The sequence below is a fragment of the Chiloscyllium punctatum genome, chromosome 3, assembly GCF_047496795.1.
Source record: "Chiloscyllium punctatum isolate Juve2018m chromosome 3, sChiPun1.3, whole genome shotgun sequence".
NCBI classification, from domain to species: Eukaryota; Metazoa; Chordata; class Chondrichthyes; order Orectolobiformes; family Hemiscylliidae; genus Chiloscyllium; species Chiloscyllium punctatum.
This window is the reverse complement of record NC_092741.1, coordinates 8,794,256-8,812,424: the sequence shown is the minus strand read 5'-3', so window position 1 is coordinate 8,812,424 and position 18,169 is coordinate 8,794,256.

Below are 18,169 nucleotides of genomic sequence, written 5' to 3'. Positions count from 1 at the left end.
TGATGTATGATGTGGAACGCTGATATATGATTTGCAGTGCATTGTCGTGTATGATTTGGAATACAGTGTGATATATCATTTCGAGTGAATTGTGATATATGGTTTGGAACACTGATATATGATTTGGAGTGCATTGTGATGTATGATATGGAATACATAGTGATATGTGATTTGGAGTGCATTGTGATGTATGATATGGATTACATTGTGATGTATGATGTGGAACACTGACATATGTTGTTCAGTGCATTGCAGTGCATTGTGATGTATGATATGGAATATCGTGTGAAGTGTGATATGGAACACATTGTGATGTATGATTTTCAGTGCATTGTGATCTATGATATAGAATACATTGTGATATGTGATTTGGAGTGCATTGTGATGTATGATATGGAATACAGTGTGATATATGATTTGGAGTGCATTGTGATGTAAGATATGGATTACATTGTGATATATGATTTGGAGTGCATTGTGATGTATGATATGAAATACATTGTGATATATGATTTGGAACACAGTTTGATATATGGTTTGGAGTGCATTGTGATGTATGATATGGAATACAATGTGATATATGATTTGGAACACTGATATATGATTTGCAGTGCATTGTGATGTATGATATGAAATACATTGTGATATATGATTTGGAACACAGTTTGACATATGATTTGGAGTGCATTGTGATGTATGATATGGAATACAATGTGATATATGATTTGGAACACTGATATATGATTTGCAGTGCATTGTGATGTATGATATGGAATATTGTGTGATATATGATTTGGAGTGCATTGTGATATATGGTTTGGAACACTGATATATGATTTGGAGTGCATTGTGATGTATGATGTGGAATACAGTGTGATATATGATTTGGAATGCAGTGTGATGTTTTGGAGTGCATTGTGATGTGTGATATGGAACACAGTGATATATGATATGGAATACATTGTGATATATCATTTGGAATACAGTTTGATCTATGATATGGAATACATTGTGATGTATGATGTGGAACGCTGATATATGATTTGCAGTGCATTGTCGTGTATGATTTGGAATACAGTGTGATATATCATTTGGAGTGAATTGTGATATATGGTTTGGAACACTGATATATGATTTGGAGTGCATTGTGATGTATGATATGGAATACATAGTGATATGTGATTTGGAGTGCATTGTGATGTATGATATGGATTACATTGTGATGTATGATGTGGAACACTGACATATGTTGTTCAGTGCATTGCAGTGCATTGTGATGTATGATATGGAATATAGTGTGAAGTGTGATATGGAACACATTGTGATGTATGATTTTCAGTGCATTGTGATCTATGATATAGAATACATTGTGATATGTGATTTGGAGTGCATTGTGATGTATGATATGGAATACAGTGTGATATATGATTTGGAGTGCATTGTGATGTATGATATGGAATACAATGTGATATATGATTTGGAACACTGATATATGATTTGCAGTGCATTGTGATGTATGATATGAAATACATTGTGATATATGATTTGGAACACAGTTTGATATATGGTTTGGAGTGCATTGTGATGTATGATATGGAATACAATGTGATATATGATTTGGAACACTGATATATGATTTGCAGTGCATTGTGATGTATGATATGAAATACATTGTGATATATGATTTGGAACACAGTTTGACATATGATTTGGAGTGCATTGTGATGTATGATATGGAATACAATGTGATATATGATTTGGAACACTGATATATGATTTGCAGTGCATTGTGATGTATGATATGGAATATTGTGTGATATATGATTTGGAGTGCATTGTGACATATGGTTTGGAACACTGATATATGATTTGGAGTGCATTGTGATGTATGATGTGGAATACAGTGTGATATATGATTTGGAACACTGATATATGATTTGGAGTGCATTGTGATGTATGATATGGAACACAGTGTGATATATGATTTTGAGTGCATTGTGATATATGGCTTGGAACACTGATATATGATTTGGAGTGCATTGTGACGTATGATATAGAATACATTGTGACATATGATTTGGAACACTGATATATGATTTTCAGTGCATTGTGATGTATGATATGGAATACATTGTGATATGTGATTTTGAGTGCATTGTGATGTATGATATGAAATACATTGTGATATATGGTTTGGAGTGCATTGTGTTGTATGATATGGAATACATTGTGACATATGGTTTGGAGTGCATTGAGACAGATTATCTGGAACACAGTTTGATTTATGATTTCGAGTGCATTGTGATGTATGATATGGAACAGTGTGATATATGATTTGGAGTGCATTGTGATATATGATATGGAATACAGTGTGATATATGATTTGGAGTGCATTGTGATGTATGATATGGAATACAGTGTGATATATGATATGGATTAAATTGTGATATGTGATTTGGAGTGCATTATGGTATATTATTTGGAGTGCATTGTGATGTATGATATGGAATACAGTGTCATATATGATTTGGAGTGCATTGTGATATATGGTTTGGAACACTGATATATGATTTGGAGTGCATTGTGATGTATGATATGGAATACAGTGTGATATATGATTTGGAATGCAGTGTGATGTTTTGGAGTGCATTGTGATGTGTGATATGGAACACAGTGATATATGATATATGATATGGAATACATTGTGATATATCATTTGGAATACAGTTTGATCTATGATATGGAATACATTGTGATGTATGATGTGGAACGCTGATATATGATTTGCAGTGCATTGTCGTGTATGATTTGGAATACAGTGTGATATATCATTTGGAGTGAATTGTGATATATGGTTTGGAACACTGATATATGATTTGGAGTGCATTGTGATGTATGATATGGAATACATAGTGATATGTGATTTGGAGTGCATTGTGATGTATGATATGGATTACATTGTGATGTATGATGTGGAACACTGACATATGTTGTTCAGTGCATTGCAGTGCATTGTGATGTATGATATGGAATATAGTGTGAAGTGTGATATGGAATACATTGTGATATATGATTTTCCGTGCATTGTGATCTATGATATAGAATACATTGTGATATATGATTTGCAGTGCATTGTGATGTATGACATGGTATACATTGTGATATGTGATTTGGAGTGCATTGTGATGTATGATATGGAATACAGTGTGATATATGATTTGGAGTGCATTGTGATGTAAGATATGGATTACATTGTGATGTATGATGTGGAACACTGACATATGTTGTTCAGTGCATTGTGATGTATGATATGGAATACATTGTGATATATGATTTGGAGTGCATTGTGATGTATGATATGAAATACATTGTGATATATGATTTGGAACACAGTTTGATATATGGTTTGGAGTGCATTGTGATGTATGATATGGAATACAATGTGATATATGATTTGGAACACTGATATATGATTTGCAGTGCATTGTGATGTATGATATGAAATACATTGTGATATATGATTTGGAACACAGTTTGACATATGATTTGGAGTGCATTGTGATGTATGATATGGAATACAATGTGATATATGATTTGGAACACTGATATATGATTTGCAGTGCATTGTGATGTATGATATGGAATATTGTGTGATATATGATTTGGAGTGCGTTGTGATATATGGTTTGGAACACTGATATATGATTTGGAGTGCATTGTGATGTATGATGTGGAATACAGTGTGATATATGATTTGGAACACTGATATATGATTTGGAGTGCATTGTGATGTATGATATGGAACACAGTGTGATATATGATTTTGAGTGCATTGTGATATATGGCTTGGAACACTGATATATGATTTGGAGTGCATTGTGACGTATGATATAGAATACATTGTGACATATGATTTGGAACACTGATATATGATTTTCAGTGCATTGTGATGTATGATATGGAATACATTGTGATATGTGATTTTGAGTGCATTGTGATGTATGATATGAAATACATTGTGATATATGGTTTGGAGTGCATTGTGTTGTATGATATGGAATACATTGTGACATATGGTTTGGAGTGCATTTAGACAGATTATCTGCAACACAGTTTGATTTATGATTTCGAGTGCATTGTGATGTATGATATGGAACAGTGTGATGTATGATTTGGAGTGCATTGTGATATATGATATGGAATACAGTGTGATATATGATTTGGAGTGCATTGTGATGTATGATATGGAAAACAGTGTGATATATGATTTGGAGTTCATTGTGATGTATGATATGGAATACAGTGTGATATATGATATGGATTACATTGTGATATGTGATTTGGAGTGCATTATGGTATATTATTTGAAGTGCATTGTGATGTATGATATGGAATACAGTGTCATATATGATTTGGAGTGCATTGTGATATATGGATTGGAACACTGATATATGATTTGGAGTGCATTGTGATGTATGATATGGAATACAGTGTGATATATGATTGGAATGCAGTGTGATGTTTTGGAGTGCATTGTGATGTGTGATATGGAACACAGTGATATATGATATGGAATACATTGTGATATATCATTTGGAATACAGTTTGATCTATGATATGGAATACATTGTGATGTATGATGTGGAACGCTGATATATGATTTGCAGTGCATTGTCGTGTATGATTTGGAATACAGTGTGATATATCATTTGGAGTGAATTGTGATATATGGTTTGGAACACTGATATATGATTTGGAGTGCATTGTGATGTATGATATGGAATACATAGTGATATGTGATTTGGAGTGCATTGTGATGTATGATATGGATTACATTGTGATGTATGATGTGGAACACTGACATATGTTGTTCAGTGCATTGCAGTGCATTGTGATGTATGATATGGAATATAGTGTGAAGTGTGATATGGAATACATTGTGATATATGATTTTCCGTGCATTGTGATCTATGATATAGAATACATTGTGATATATGATTTGCAGTGCATTGTGATGTATGACATGGTATACATTGTGATATGTGATTTGGAGTGCATTGTGATGTATGATATGGAATACAGTGTGATATATGATTTGGAGTGCATTGTGATGTAAGATATGGATTACATTGTGACATATGGTTTGGAGTGCATTGAGACAGATTATCTGGAACACAGTTTGATTTATGATTTGGAGTGCATTGTGATATATGATATGGAATACAGTGTGATATATGATTTGGAGTGCATTGTGATGTATGATATGGAAAACAGTGTGATATATGATTTGGAGTTCATTGTGATGTATGATATGGAAAACAGTGTGATATATGATTTGGAGTTCATTGTGATGTATGATATGGAATACATTGTGACATATGGTTTGGAGTGCATTGAGACAGATTATCTGGAACACAGTTTGATTTATGATTTCGAGTGCATTGTGATGTATGATATGGAACAGTGTGTTGTATGATTTGGAGTGCATTGTGATATATGATATGGAATACAGTGTGATATATGATTTGGAGTGCATTGTGATGTATGATATGGAAAACAGTGTGATATATGATTTGGAGTTCATTGTGATGTATGATATGGAAAACAGTGTGATATATGATTTGGAGTTCATTGTGATGTATGATATGGAATACAGTGTGATATATGATATGGATTACATTGTGATATGTGATTTGGAGTGCATTATGGTATATTATTTGGAGTGCATTGTGATGTATGATATGGAATACAGTGTGATATATGATTTGGAGTGCATTGTGATGTAAGATATGGATTACATTGTGATGTATGATGTGGAACACTGACATATGTTGTTCAGTGCATTGTGCTGTATGATATGGAACACATTGTGATATATGATTTGGAGTGCATTGTGATGTATGATATGAAATACATTGTGATATATGATTTGGAACACAGTTTGATATATGGTTTGGAGTGCATTGTGATGTATGATATGGAATACAATGTGATATATGATTTGGAACACTGATATATGATTTGCAGTGCATTGTGATGTATGATATGAAATACATTGTGATATATGATTTGGAACACAGTTTGACATATGATTTGGAGTGCATTGTGATGTATGATATGGAATACAATGTGATATATGATTTGGAACACTGATATATGATTTGCAGTGCATTGTGATGTATGATATGGAATATTGTGTGATATATGATTTGGAGTGCGTTGTGATATATGGTTTGGAACACTGATATATGATTTGGAGTGCATTGTGATGTATGATGTGGAATACAGTGTGATATATGATTTGGAATGCAGTGTGATGTTTTGGAGTGCATTGTGATGTGTGATATGGAACACAGTGATATATGATATATGATATGGAATACATTGTGATATATCATTTGGAATACAGTTTGATCTATGATATGGAATACATTGTGATGTATGATGTGGAACGCTGATATATGATTTGCAGTGCATTGTCGTGTATGATTTGGAATACAGTGTGATATATCATTTGGAGTGAATTGTGATATATGGTTTGGAACACTGATATATGATTTGGAGTGCATTGTGATGTATGATATGGAATACATTGTGATATGTGATTTGGAGTGCATTGTGATGTATAATATGGAATACATTGTGATGTATGGTTTGGAGTGCATTGTGATGTATGATATTGAATACATTGTGATATATGGTTTGAAGTGCATTGTGATATATGGTTTGGAATGCAGTGTGATATATGATTTGGAGTGCATTGTGATGTGTGATATGGAATACAGTGTGATATATGATTTGCAGTGCATTGTGATGTATGAAATGGAAAACATTGTGATGTATGATGTGGAACACTGTTTAATGTGTTGCAGTGCATTGTGATGTATGATATGGAATGCAGTGTGATATATGTTTTGGAGTGCATTGCGATATATGGTTCAGAACACTGATATATGATTTGGAGTGCATTATGATGTATGATATGTATTACATTATGATATGGAATACAGTGTCATATCTGATTTGGAGTGCATTATGATGTACGATATGTATTGCATTATGATATGGAACACAGTGTCATATCTGATTTGGAGTGCATTGTGATGTATGATATGGAATACATTGTGATATGTGATTTGGAGTGCATTGTGATGTATGATATGGATTACATTGTGATGTATGATGTGGAACACTGATATATGTTGTTCTGTGCATTGTGATGTATGATATTGAATACATTGTGATATATGGTTTGGAGTGCATTGTGATATATGGTTTGGAATGCAGTGTGATATATGATTTGGAGTGCATTGTGATGTGTGATATGGAATACAGTGTGATATATGATTTGCAGTGCATTGTGATGTATGAAATGGAAAACATTGTGATGTATGATGTGGAACACTGTTTAATGTGTTGCAGTGCATTGTGATGTATGATATGGAATGCAGTGTGATATATGATTTGCAGTGCATTATGATGTATGATATGTATTACATTATGATATGGAATACAGTGTCATATCTGATTTGGAGTGCATTATGATGTATGATATGTATTGCATTATGATATGGAACACAGTGTCATATCTGATTTGGAGTGCATTGTGATGCATTATATGGAATACATTGTGATATATGATTTGGAACACAGTTTGATATATGATTTGGAGTGCATTGTGATATATGGTTTGGAACACTGATATATGATTTGGAGTGCATTGTGATGTATGATCTGGAATACATTGTGATGTATGATATGAAACACTGTGTGATATATGATTTGGAATGCAGTGTGATATATGATTTAGAATGCAGTGTGATATAAGATATGGAATACATTGTGATATATGATTTGGAGGGCATTGTGATGTATGATATGGAACACATTGTGGTATATGATTTGGAGTGCATTGTGATGTATGATATGGAATAAATTGTGGTATATGATTTGGAGTGCATTGTGATATATGATCTGGAACACAGTGTTATTTATGATTTGCAATACATTGTGATATATGGTTTGGAACATAGTGTGATATATGATTTGGAGTGCATTGTGATATGTGATTTGGAGTGCATTGCAATGTATGATATGGAACACAGTGTGTTATATGAATGTGAGTGCATTGTGATGTATGATATGGATTACATTGTGATGTATGATGTGGAACACTGACATATGTTGTTCAGTGCATTGTGATGTATGATATGGAATACATTGTGATATATGATTTGGAGTGCATTGTGATGTATGATATGAAATACATTGTGATATATGATTTGGAACACAGTTTGATATATGGTTTGGAGAGCATTGTGATGTATGATATGGAATACAGTGTGATATATGATTTGGAGTGCATTGTGATGTATGATATGGATTACATTGTGATGTATGATGTGGAACACTGACATATGTTGTTCAGTGCATTGCAGTGCATTGTGATGTATGATATGGAATATAGTGTGAAGTGTGATATGGAATACATTGTGAGAAATGATTTTCAGTGCATTGTGATCTATGATATAGAATACATTGTGATATATGATTTGCAGTGCATTGTGATGTATGACATGGTATACATTGTGATATATGATTTGGAACACAGTTTGACATATGATTTGGAGTGCATTGTGATGTATGATATGGAATACAATGTGATATATGATTTGGAACACTGATATATGATTTGCAGTGCATTGTGATGTATGATATGGAATATTGTGTGATATATGATTTGGAGTGCATTGTGATATATGGTTTGGAACACTGATATATGATTTGGAGTGCATTGTGATGTATGATGTGGAATACAGTGTGATATATGATTTGGAACACTGATATATGATTTGGAGTGCATTGTGATATATGATATGGAATACAGTGTGATATATGATTTGGAGTGCATTGTGATGTAAGATATGGATTACATTGTGATATATGATTTGGAGTGCATTGTGATGTATGATATGAAATACATTGTGATATATGATTTGGAACACAGTTTGATATATGGTTTGCAGTGCATTGTGATGTATGATATGAAATACATTGTGATATATGATTTGGAACACAGTTTGACATATGATTTGGAGTCCATTGTGATGTATGATATGGAATACAATGTGATATATGATTTGGAACACTGATATATGATTTGCAGTGCATTGTGATGTATGATATGGAATATTGTGTGATATATGATTTGGAGTGCATTGTGATATATGGTTTGGAACACTGATATATGATTTGGAGTGCATTGTGATGTATGATGTGGAATACAGTGTGATATATGATTTGGAACACTGATATATGATTTGGAGTGCATTGTGATGTATGATATGGAACACAGTGTGATATATGATTTTGAGTGCATTGTGATATATGGCTTGGAACACTGATATATGATTTGGAGTGCATTGTGACGTATGATATAGAATACATTGTGACATATGATTTGGAACACTGATATATGATTTTTAGTGCATTGTGATGTATGATATGGAATACATTGTGATATATGGTTTGGAGTGCATTGTGTTGTATGATATGGAATACATTGTGACATATGGTTTGGAGTGCATTGAGACAGATTATCTGGAACATAGTTTGATTTATGATTTCGAGTGCATTGTGATGTATGATATGGAACAGTGTGATGTATGATTTGGAGTGCATTGTGATATATGATATGGAATACAGTGTGATATATGATTTGGAGTGCATTGTGATGTATGATATGGAAAACAGTGTGATATATGATTTGGAGTTCATTGTGATGTATGATATGGAATACAGTGTGATATATGATTTGGAGTTCATTGTGATGTATGATATGGAATACAGTGTGATATATGATATGGATTACATTGTGATATGTGATTTGGAGTGCATTATGGTATATTATTTGGAGTGCATTGTGATGTATGATATGGAATACAGTGTCATATATGATTTGGAGTGCATTGTGATATATGGTTTGGAACACTGATATATGATTTGGAGTGCATTGTGATGTATGATATGGAATACAGTGTGATATATGATTTGGAATGCAGTGTGATGTTTTGGAGTGCATTGTGATGTGTGATATGGAACACAGTGATATATGATATGGAATACATTGTGATACATGATTTGGAATACAGTTTGATCTATGATATGGAATACATTGTGATGTATGATGTGGAACGCTGATATATGATTTGCAGTGCATTGTCGTGTATGATTTGGAATACAGTGTGATATATCATTTCGAGTGAATTGTGATATATGGTTTGGAGTGCATTGTGTTGTATGATATGGAATACATTGTGACATATGGTTTGGAGTGCATTGAGACAGATTATCTGGAACACAGTTTGATTTATGATTTCGAGTGCATTGTGATGTATGATATGGAACAGTGTGATGTATGATTTGGAGTGCATTGTGATATATGATATGGAATACAGTGTGATATATGATTTGGAGTGCATTGTGATGTATGATATGGAATACAGTGTGATATATGATATGGATTACATTGTGATATGTGATTTGGAGTGCATTATGGTATATTATTTGGAGTGCATTGTGATGTATGATATGGAATACAGTGTCATATATGATTTGGAGTGCATTGTGATATATGGTTTGGAACACTGATATATGATTTGGAGTGCATTGTGATGTATGATATGGAATACAGTGTGATATATGATTTGGAATGCAGTGTGATGTTTTGGAGTGCATTGTGATGTGTGATATGGAACACAGTGATATATGATATATGATATGGAATACATTGTGATATATCATTTGGAATACAGTTTGATCTATGATATGGAATACATTGTGATGTATGATGTGGAACGCTGATATATGATTTGCAGTGCATTGTCGTGTATGATTTGGAATACAGTGTGATATATCATTTGGAGTGAATTGTGATATATGGTTTGGAACACTGATATATGATTTGGAGTGCATTGTGATGTATGATATGGAATACATTGTGATATGTGATTTAGAGTGCATTGTGATGTATAATATGGAATACATTGTGATGTATGGTTTGGAGTGCATTGTGATGTATGATATTGAATACATTGTGATATATGGTTTGGAGTGCATTGTGATATATTGTTTGGAATGCAGTGTGATATATGATTTGGAGTGCATTGTGATGTGTGATATGGAATACAGTGTGATATATGATTTGCAGTGCATTGTGATGTATGAAATGGAAAACATTGTGATGTATGATGTGGAACACTGTTTAATGTGTTGCAGTGCATTGTGATGTATGATATGGAATGCAGTGTGATATATGTTTTGGAGTGCATTGCGATATATGGTTCAGAACACTGATATATGATTTGGAGTGCATTATGATGTATGATATGTATTACATTATGATATGGAATACAGTGTCATATCTGATTTGGAGTGCATTATGATGTATGATATGTATTGCATTATGATATGGAACACAGTGTCATATCTGATTTGGAGTGCATTGTGATGCATTATATGGAATACATTGTGATATATGATTTGGAACACAGTTTGATATATGATTTGGAGTGCATTGTGATGTATGATATGGAATAAATTGTGGTATATGATTTGGAGTGCATTGTGATATATGATCTGGAACACAGTGTTATTTATGATTTGCAATACATTGTGATATATGGTTTGGAACATAGTGTGATATATGATTTGGAGTGCATTGTGATATGTGATTTGGAGTGCATTGCAATGTATGATATGGAACACAGTGTGTTATATGAATGTGAGTGCATTGTGATGTATGATATGGATTACATTGTGATGTATGATGTGGAACACTGACATATGTTGTTCAGTGCATTGTGATGTATGATATGGAATACATTGTGATATATGATTTGGTGTGCATTGTGATGTATGATATGAAATACATTGTGATATATGATTTGGAACACAGTTTGATATATGGTTTGGAGTGCATTGTGATGTATGATATGGAATACAATGTGATATATGATTTGGAACACTGATATATGATTTGCAGTGCATTGTGATGGGTGGGTTGCGCTTCAGCGGGGCGGTGTAGACTTGTTGGGCCGAAGGGCCTGTTTCCACACTGTAAGTAATCTAATCTAATCTAATCTAATCTAATCTAATCTAATGTGTAATCTAATCTAATCTAATCTAATATCTAATGAAATACAGTGTCATATCTGATTTGGAGTGCATTATGATGTATGATATGTATTGCATTAATACTAAATCAATACTTTTCATCAGTATTCACTCAGGAACAGGACATTGTTGCCGATGTGAATACTGATTCACAATTAATTAGAATGGACGGCTTTGAGGTATGTAGGGAAGAGGTGTTGGAAATTCTGGAAAGGTTGAAAATAGATAAGTCCCCTGGGCCTGATGGCATTTATCCCAGGATCCTCTGGGAAGCTAGGGAGGAGATAGCGGAGCAATTGGCCTTGATTTTTATGTCATCGTTGTCTACGGGAATAGTGCCAGAGGACTGGAGGATAGCGAATGTGGTCCCCTTGTTCAAGAAGGGGAGTAGGGATAACCCTAGTAACTATAGGCCGGTGAGTCTCACTTCTGTTGTGGGCAAAGTCTTAGAGAGAATTGTAAGGGATAGGATTTATGAACATCTGGATAGGAATAATGTGATCAAGGATAGTCAGCATGGTTTTGTGAAGGGCAGGTTGTGCCTCACAAACCTTATTGAATTCTTTGAGAAGGTGACCAAGGAAGTGGACGAGGGTAAAGCGGTAGATGTGGTGTATATGGATTTTAGCAAGGCGTTTGATAAGGTACCCCATGGCAGGCTAATGCAAAAACTATGGAGGTATGGCATTGAGGGTGCATTAGAGGTTTGGATTAGGAATTGGCTGGCTGGAAGGAGACAGAGGGTAGTAGTTGATGGTATAGGTTCATCTTGGAGCGCAGTTCCTAGCGGTGTTCCACAAGGATCTGTTTTGGGACCATTGCTGTTTGTCATTTTTATAAATGACCTGGAGGAGGGGGCTTTTCTAATTGGAGAAAAGAAGGTTTAGGGGAGATTTGATAGAGGTGTACAAGATGATTAGGGGTTTAGATAGGGTTGACAGTGAGATGTATGATGTGGAACACTGACATATGTTGTTCAGTGCATTGTGATGTATGATATGGAATACATTGTGATATATGATTTGGAGTGCATTGTGATGTATGATATGAAATACATTGTGATATATGATTTGGAACACAGTTTGATATATGGTTTGGAGTGCATTGTGATGTATGATATCGAATACAATGTGATATATGATTTGGAACACTGATATATGATTTGCAGTGCATTGTGATGTATGATATGAAATACATTGTGATATATGATTTGGAACACAGTTTGACATATGATTTGGAGTGCATTGTGATGTATGATATGGAATACAATGTGATATATGATTTGGAACACTGATATATGATTTGCAGTGCATTGTGATGTATGATATGGAATATTGTGTGATATATGATTTGGAGTGCATTGTGATATATGGTTTGGAACACTGATATATGATTTGGAGTGCATTGTGATGTATGATGTGGAATACAGTGTGATATATGATTTGGAACACTGATATATGATTTGGAGTGCATTGTGATGCATGATATGGAACACAGTGTGATATATGATTTTGAGTGCATTGTGATATATGGCTTGGAACACTGATATATGATTTGGAGTGCATTGTGATGTATGATATAGAATACATTGTGACATATGATTTGGAACACTGATATATGATTTGGAGTGCATTGTGATGTATGATATGGAATACAGTGTGATATATGATTTGGAGTGCATTGTGATGTATGATGTGGAACACTGACATATGTTGTTTAGTGCATTGTGATGTATGATATGGAATACATTGTGATATATGATTTGGAGTGCATTGTGATGTATGATATGAAATACATTGTGATATATGATTTGGAACACAGTTTGATATATGGTTTGGAGTGCATTGTGATGTATGATATGGAATACAATGTGATATATGATTTGGAACACTGATATATGATTTGCAGTGCATTGTGATGTATGATATGAAATACATTGTGATATATGATTTGGAGTGCATTGTGATATATGGTTTGGAACACTGATATATGATTTGGAGTGCATTGTGATGTATGATGTGGAATACATTGTGACATATGATTTGGAACACTGATATATGATTTTTAGTGCATTGTGATGTATGATATGGAATACATTGTGATATATGGTTTGGAGTGCATTGTGTTGTATGATATGGAATACATTGTGACATATGGTTTGGAGTGCATTGAGACAGATTATCTGGAACACAGTTTGATTTATGATTTCGAGTGCATTGTGATGTATGATATGGAACAGTGTGATGTATGATTTGGAGTGCATTGTGATATATGATATGGAATACAGTGTGATATATGATTTGGAGTGCATTGTGATGTATGATATGGAAAACAGTGTGATATATGATTTGGAGTTCATTGTGATGTATGATATGGAATACAGTGTGACATATGATATGGATTACATTGTGATATGTGATTTGGAGTGCATTATGGTATATTATTTGAAGTGCATTGTGATGTATGATATGGAATACAGTGTCATATATGATTTGGAGTGCATTGTGATATATGGTTTGGAACACTGATATATGATTTGGAGTGCATTGTGATGTATGATATGGAATACAGTGTGATATATGATTTGGAATGCAGTGTGATGTTTTGGAGTGCATTGTGATGTGTGATATGGAACACAGTGATATATGATATGGAATACATTGTGATATATCATTTGGAATACAGTTTGATCTATGATATGGAATACATTGTGATGTATGATGTGGAACGCTGATATATGATTTGCAGTGCATTGTCGTGTATGATTTGGAATACAGTGTGATATATCATTTCGAGTGAATTGTGATATATGGTTTGGAGTGCATTGTGTTGTATGATATGGAATACATTGTGACATATGGTTTGGAGTGCATTGAGACAGATTATCTGGAACACAGTTTGATTTATGATTTCGAGTGCATTGTGATGTATGATATGGAACAGTGTGATGTATGATTTGGAGTGCATTGTGATATATGATATGGAATACAGTGTGATATATGATTTGGAGTGCATTGTGATGTATGATATGGAAAACAGTGTGATATATGATTTGGAGTGCATTGTGATGTATGATATGGAATACAGTGTGATATATGATATGGATTACATTGTGATATGTGATTTGGAGTGCATTATGGTATATTATTTGGAGTGCATTGTGATGTATGATATGGAATACAGTGTCATATATGATTTGGAGTGCATTGTGATATATGGTTTGGAACACTGATATATGATTTGGAATGCAGTGTGATGTTTTGGAGTGCATTGTGATGTGTGATATGGAACACAGTGATATATGATATATGATATGGAATACATTGTGATATATCATTTGGAATACAGTTTGATCTATGATATGGAATACATTGTGATGTATGATGTGGAACGCTGATATATGATTTGCAGTGCATTGTCGTGTATGATTTGGAATACAGTGTGATATATCATTTGGAGTGAATTGTGATATATGGTTTGGAACACTGATATATGATTTGGAGTGCATTGTGATGTATGATATGGAATACATTGTGATATGTGATTTAGAGTGCATTGTGATGTATAATATGGAATACATTGTGATGTATGGTTTGGAGTGCATTGTGATGTATGATATTGAATACATTGTGATATATGGTTTGGAGTGCATTGTGATATATTGTTTGGAATGCAGTGTGATATATGATTTGGAGTGCATTGTGATGTGTGATATGGAATACAGTGTGATATATGATTTGCAGTGCATTGTGATGTATGAAATGGAAAACATTGTGATGTATGATGTGGAACACTGTTTAATGTGTTGCAGTGCATTGTGATGTATGATATGGAATGCAGTGTGATATATGTTTTGGAGTGCATTGCGATATATGGTTCAGAACACTGATATATGATTTGGAGTGCATTATGATGTATGATATGTATTACATTATGATATGGAATACAGTGTCATATCTGATTTGGAGTGCATTATGATGTATGATATGTATTGCATTATGATATGGAACACAGTGTCATATCTGATTTGGAGTGCATTGTGATGCATTATATGGAATACATTGTGATATATGATTTGGAACACAGTTTGATATATGATTTGGAGTGCATTGTGATATATGGTTTGGAACACTGATATATGATTTGGAGTGCATTGTGATGTATGATCTGGAATACATTGTGATGTATGATATGAAACACTGTGTGATATATGATTTGGAATGCAGTGTGATATATGATTTAGAATGCAGTGTGATATAAGATATGGAATACATTGTGATATATGATTTGGAGGGCATTGTGATGTATGATATGGAACACATTGTGGTATATGATTTGGAGTGCATTGTGATGTATGATATGGAATAAATTGTGGTATATGATTTGGAGTGCATTGTGATATATGATCTGGAACACAGTGTTATTTATGATTTGCAATACATTGTGATATATGGTTTGGAACATAGTGTGATATATGATTTGGAGTGCATTGTGATATGTGATTTGGAGTGCATTGCAATGTATGATATGGAACACAGTGTGTTATATGAATGTGAGTGCATTGTGATGTATGATATGGATTACATTGTGATGTATGATGTGGAACACTGACATATGTTGTTCAGTGCATTGTGATGTATGATATGGAATACATTGTGATATATGATTTGGTGTGCATTGTGATGTATGATATGAAATACATTGTGATATATGATTTGGAACACAGTTTGATATATGGTTTGGAGTGCATTGTGATGTATGATATGGAATACAATGTGATATATGATTTGGAACACTGATATATGATTTGCAGTGCATTGTGATGGGTGGGTTGCGCTTCAGCGGGGCGGTGTAGACTTGTTGGGCCGAAGGGCCTGTTTCCACACTGTAAGTAATCTAATCTAATCTAATCTAATCTAATCTAATGTGTAATCTAATCTAATCTAATCTAATATCTAATGAAATACAGTGTCATATCTGATTTGGAGTGCATTATGATGTATGATATGTATTGCATTAATACTAAATCAATACTTTTCATCAGTATTCACTCAGGAACAGGACATTGTTGCCGATGTGAATACTGATTCACAATTAATTAGAATGGACGGCTTTGAGGTATGTAGGGAAGAGGTGTTGGAAATTCTGGAAAGGTTGAAAATAGATAAGTCCCCTGGGCCTGATGGCATTTATCCCAGGATCCTCTGGGAAGCTAGGGAGGAGATAGCGGAGCAATTGGCCTTGATTTTTATGTCATCGTTGTCTACGGGAATAGTGCCAGAGGACTGGAGGATAGCGAATGTGGTCCCCTTGTTCAAGAAGGGGAGTAGGGATAACCCTAGTAACTATAGGCCGGTGAGTCTCACTTCTGTTGTGGGCAAAGTCTTAGAGAGAATTGTAAGGGATAGGATTTATGAACATCTGGATAGGAATAATGTGATCAAGGATAGTCAGCATGGTTTTGTGAAGGGCAGGTCGTGCCTCACAAACCTTATTGAATTCTTTGAGAAGGTGACCAAGGAAGTGGACGAGGGTAAAGCGGTAGATGTGGTGTATATGGATTTTAGCAAGGCGTTTGATAAGGTACCCCATGGCAGGCTAATGCAAAAACTATGGAGGTATGGCATTGAGGGTGCATTAGAGGTTTGGATTAGGAATTGGCTGGCTGGAAGGAGACAGAGGGTAGTAGTTGATGGTATAGGTTCATCTTGGAGCGCAGTTCCTAGCGGTGTTCCACAAGGATCTGTTTTGGGACCATTGCTGTTTGTCATTTTTATAAATGACCTGGAGGAGGGGGCTTTTCTAATTGGAGAAAAGAAGGTTTAGGGGAGATTTGATAGAGGTGTACAAGATGATTAGGGGTTTAGATAGGGTTGACAGTGAGATGTATGATGTGGAACACTGACATATGTTGTTCAGTGCATTGTGATGTATGATATGGAATACATTGTGATATATGATTTGGAGTGCATTGTGATGTATGATATGAAATACA